Genomic DNA, 5,941 nt, shown 5'->3' with positions numbered 1-5,941 from the left:
ACTAGACCTAGGAATTCAAGTGTAGAGGTGGGACTGCTGTGGTGACTGAGTCTTCTTTCAGCTCCTGCCACAGTCAAGAACCCTTGCACCAACCAGCAAATGGTAAGTTGAATTGTTTATCAAACTAAGACATTAAAAAACCACAAAGTTAAGTTTCTCAAACCCACTACTGTGTAGTAAGCTATCTACCCAACATTAATAATGTTTTGCATCACTTCTGTTAGTGAGGATGTTTAGTCAATCAAATAGGACCTGTAGAATATGCAATTTGTTACTGAAATAAGAGTCCCTGCAAACAATAGGTTTGTAATTAAGTTGGGGACTAGTAGAAACATCCAGATAGCTCTGCTATTAATAACAGAAGAGGTAAAATGCTAGAAAAGTATGCAAATGATACTCTGAGGCAGAGAAAAGACTCCGCTGATGGTGGAGCTCAGGAAAGTCCTTCTACAACCGGGCCCAGAAGCAAGCGTAGGATTTCACAGGGAGACGCAATCTGGACATGATGGAAATGGGGGCATTTCAGGCAGAGGGAGGGAGAAAGAAAAGTTCTTACCCTTAGGATGTATTGTTTAACAGAATCATCAGGATGAGAGTCGGGGCCCAAAGGTCATAAGGAAACTTAATTACTCAAGGGGATAAGGTCACTTAAAACAATTTGATTAGGTATTTAACAACTATTAATGGCATGTTCTAAGCACTTGGAGTTCAGCATTATTTAAACTCATTTTTGTAGACACTAGTCCCAATCTCAGTGAGCAGTAGGAGCTTTGCAGTCAGGTAAAGCTAGGAAAACCTGGTATAACATAGTCCCCTGTTACAGAATGCTCGTGTCCACTAGTAGAGAAAGGGCTCTGATAAGTCCTGCAGTGTTTCAGTGTGTGTAAAATACCTGTGAACATCATAAAGCATGCACAAGGGGAGCATTACTAATACTTAACGGCCCTTTCCTGGAATAAAGGTTGTCAAATATAGTCATTTAATTAACTCATAAAGCAGATTATTATACTTTTCTTTTAAGTCTTATTTTTAGTATATTTAAACATAAAAATATGTAAGATATAAAGACAAGTCTTACGAATATTTACTTTTAGAATTATTATCATTATATGGATATGGATGATGAAAATACTAACTCAATAGCTGGTGTCAAAGGAAACACACTCAACATTGATAAAGAGCTACCTTTAACAGGTTAAAAATAGGTTACAACAAAAAGATATCTAATTTGTAAGGTGGATGCTTAGTCTTGCTTGGTGGCACAAGCACATAGGTTAGGATATACACAAAATTTAAGAGTGTTTGTGAGGAAGGACAGAGAAAAGACTGAGATTGAGGACTACTGGGAGCTTCAAATTTAACCACGTTTTATTTCTTGATTGATAGGACAGGAAAACCAATATAACCAAATGCAAGCATTGGTCATATTTAGATAAGATAGACATGGTTATTCGTTTTCTTATTCTCTGTATTTTATGAACTTTAAAATGTTTCCCTGGAACAGCAGCAAGTGAGGATGCTGTCTGGGAGGCCCAGTGAATCGGCCCCAGTCCTGGAGGTCGAGGTCCTCTCAGGATGGTGCTTCCCCTTTACACCAAAGAGGCTGCAAACGGTGCTGCTCCCCCAGGCTCCTCCCTCATTGGGATGACCCCACCTTCACCCTGTGGTTTGGAGAGCAAAAGGGTATCCTCAGGAAGGTTGCTCACCTGAAGGGCTGGGCCCAGGCACATTGGCCCTACAGCTGGCAGATGCTGAGTCAGCCACAGGTAGCACTGGAACAACATGGAAATGGGGATTAGGACCGGCTGAACACAGAATAGATCAGAGAAGAACTCAACTAGCAGCTGGTGAAGCACCCCCAGCCATGCCACACCTTAACCAAAGCATTTGGACTAGCCACAAGCTGCCAATGAGCTGCCAGATTTCTTCTGATGAGGTTGGAGTCAAATTCAGGTTAAGCTCCTCAGTGTGACCCTGCTATCCCCAAATGCCCATATGACTCCCCGCTTGAACTCTGCATCAGCCTCAGGTTCTGCAGGAGGCACTCAGCAGTAGTAAAATAAGTCATTGATGAATTGGGAAAAGTTTGTAAAAATCATTGCATTCATAAGGATGCTGATTATCTTAGATGACCCCATGGAAGACATCATACAACCTAGTGATCCACCTGCCTGGATGTCCCCTCTGGATGGTAAGGTCTCCCATCCACAGGATGAATGAAAGAATCATTGCTTACCTGCTAGGGTAGTTGGTAACTTTTCATTATCTGCTGACACTGAAAAATACAAATATTTGTTAGATCTGACTTCATTAGTTTGCTATGATACTAACTTCTCTTTGAGGCAGGATATTTGTACAAATAGGAGCTGCTGGTGTTTTTCAGAGTGATACCTGTGTCTCTTAAGTGGAGAGATTTGCCTCCACTACACACTGTCTACCAGGATTGTTCTTGGCTGAGGCCAAAGCTGCCTCAAGAGGGGTCCAACAGCCTGCCCACCATGCAATGCCTGCACATTTGTTTATTCTTTCAATAAACATTTATTGTGTGTCTATAATATGTTAAGCATTGGGATAGGGGCTAGGGATACAGTAACAAGCAAGACAGATAAAAGCCTTGCCTCATGGAGCTTCAAATGTGGTGCTGCAAGTGACATTGGGCATCACACACATGGTCCTTAGATTCCTTGGTAGTATATCTCCCCTGGCCCTAAACAACAATTCAACCTTTCATCAATGCATCACACCCGTTTTTGTTGTTTTAACTAGCAGCTCATTGACCTACCTGATGATATGGTTGGGTGGTTAACATCTTCCGGGGTGGTGGAAGCTGAGAGAACTGCTGGAAAAAACAATACAAAGAAAATGACCAGGCTGGGCATGGTGGCTTACGCCTGCAATCCCAGCACTTTGGGAGGCCAAGACAGGCGGATCACTTGAGGTCAGGAGTTCTAGACCAGCCTGGCCAACATGGTAAAAACCCATCTCTACTAAAAGAAAAAAAAAATACAAAAATTACCTGGGCATGGTGGCATGCACCTATAATCCCAGCTACTCGGGAGGCTGAGGCAGGAGAAGCACTTGAACCCAGGAGGTGGAGGTTGCAGTGAGCTGAGATTGTGACACTGCACTTCAGCCTGGGCAACAGAGTGAGACTCCTTCTCAAAAAAGATAATAAAAATTAAAAATAAACAAGAAAATGATCCCTGATATTTAACGTTGAATAGAAAGAGGGACCCTTTATTTCAACTACCTTTATACAAGCTCATTCAAAATGGATAATTTTTAAAGGAACCAGCAGTCTCCAAAACATTATGCTGGCCAGGCACAGTGGCTCACGCCTGTAATCCCAGCACTTTGGGAGGTCAAGGCGGGCGGATCACGAGATCAGAAGATCGAGACCATCCTGGCTAATACGGTGAAACCCCGTCTCTACTGAAAAATACAAAAAATTAGCCGGGTATGGTGGCGGGCGCCTGTAGTCCCAGCTACTCGGGAGGCTGAGGCAGGAGAATGGCATGAACCTGGGAGGCGGAGCTTTCAGTGAGTCGAGATCGCGCCACTGCACTCCAGCCTGGGCAACAGAGTGAGACTCCGTCTCAAAAAAAGAAAAAAGAAAAAAGAAAAAAAAACAGTACACTAGGCAGGAAAGGCCACATGTGGTATGATGCCATTTATATGAAATATCCAGGATAGGTAAATCTGTAGCGACAGACAGCAGACTGGTGGTTGGTTGGCAGGGGCTGGAGGAGGAACTGTGATAAAATGACCTGGCTATAGCAGAAAGGAGAAATGCCATGCCCTTTTCACCTGGCCTAGCCACTATGGGGCAGAAGCCCCTCCTTGTGAAAAACAGCATCCCACAGGACATTCCTCCAGGCACGGAAGGAGAGCACACTCCCTGTGTACCTACCATGCTCCAGGCTGCCTGCTAAGTGCTTTACACCGATTCAGTGACTTAATCCTCAGAACTCTTTGAAATCAGTGGCTATCGTTTCCACTTCTCAGATGAGGTAACAGAAGCACAAAGGGGTAAAGAAACATCATGAGGGTCTCATAAATGGCAGGTAGAAGAGAGTAGATCCTAATCCAGTAGCTGGCTGTGAGCACTGCACTGTCAAGTAAGTGGAATATGCCACTTAACGTGCAAAAATGTCCGTATTTAGTCATGTAGAAACTAGAGCTAGGAATTTAACGTGTTTTTTCTCCTTGTTGTTCATGTTTAGAAGTGGACATAAATATGCAAACTGGCAAAAGCCAAATGACATTCATTTATCCAAGCATTTACTCATTTATTTATTTAACCACCACTGAATGCCTGCCCATCAGAGAGCAGACATGCTGACATTGTCCTCAAGATATCTGTGTGTATGTGTGCACATGCGCGTGCTGCAAGCAATGTTGAAAATGAGAAAGATAGATTCTGCCCTCATGTCACTGGGGAAGCAAGTGGATACATATGCAACTGGATGAGAGAGGAATAAGAGCTAAAGTGAGGACAGATAAAAAGCTGTGAGAATCTGGAAGAGGGAGCCACTCCCGCCAGCGCAGCTTGGAGAGGGATGGGGAGGATTGGACCAGGCAGGGCAGGGGACTGGCACTGGTGTTGCAGTGGCCACCCAATGCACAATGGATATGTGAGTTTGGGAGAGGCAAGGGTAAAAGTACAAAAATTAAACGCAGACCCAGCTCAGAGATGAACTCTTCAGTCTCAGCTTTTGTCATCTCAAACAGAGACTCCTAGTTTCTGAATAGGCAATGTGCCTTGTCAATATTTTTTAGAATAGGATTTTAATGTGGTTTAGAGAGTTTAGAATAGTTCAGAGATTAAGCTTTAGGGCTTTGAAGTCAGATTGTGTTATCTTTCCACCAACCTTGAGGACAATATTTAACCTATCTGAGCATAAGTTTCTTCATTTTGAAAATTGAGGTGTTAGAAGTCCCCTCATCCAGCTCTTGGAAGGATTAGACAAGAAAATCCATATAAGACGTTCAACATATGTGATTGTCTCAGTGGAAGGCAATGCTCTTTATTATAAATTAAGTGCAAACTACATATGTAATTTCAGATTTTCTGGTTGCTGATGGAATTAGTTTTAATAATATATCTTATTTAATCTGATGTATCCAAAATATTATTATTTCAATGTAATAGTATAAAATATAAGTACAAAATGTAATCCATATAAAAAAGTCAATGAGCAATTTTGCTTTTTTTTTTTTGGTGGGGGGGATAGAGTCTTGCTCTGTCACCAGCAATCTTGGCTCACTGCAACCTCCGCCTCCTGGGTTCAAGTGATTCCCCTGCCTCAGCCTCCTGAGTAGCTGGGATTACAGGCATGCGCCATGGCACCCAGCTAATTTTTATCGTTTTTAGTAGAGATGAGGTTTCACCAAATTGGCCAGGCTGGTCTCAATCTCCTGACCTGGTGATCCACTCCCCTCGGCCTCCCAAAGTGCTGGGATTACAGGCGTGAGCCACCGTACCTGGCCTGCATTCTTTTAATAGTATTGTCTTTCTTAAAACAATTTTTGAGGTATAATTGATAGACCAAAACACTGTGCATGTTTAATGTGTATAGCTTGATGTGTTTGGATACGAGCACACACCTGTGATACTATCACTACAACCAAGGTAGTAAACATATCCATCACCTCCAAAAGTTTCCTTATGTCTCTTTCGGGTGTGTGGTAAGAATGCTTGACATGAAATCTACCCACAACAAATTTTGAAGTGCACAGTACGGTGTGTTAACTATAGGCATGATGTTGCACAGCAGATCTCTAGAACTTATTCATGTTGCACAACTGAAAGCTTATACCCATCGAACAACAACTACCCATTTTCCTGATTCTTTGAAAGATCCAGTGTGTATTTAACAGACACAGAACATCTCAGTAAGCACATGGATAGTGCAGGCTTAAGGACTTACTAAAGATGATT

Source organism: Gorilla gorilla, chromosome 8 (genome assembly GCF_029281585.2).
Source record: "Gorilla gorilla gorilla isolate KB3781 chromosome 8, NHGRI_mGorGor1-v2.1_pri, whole genome shotgun sequence".
Classification (NCBI taxonomy): domain Eukaryota; kingdom Metazoa; phylum Chordata; class Mammalia; order Primates; family Hominidae; genus Gorilla; species Gorilla gorilla.
Note: the sequence above shows the minus strand (reverse complement) of the source record.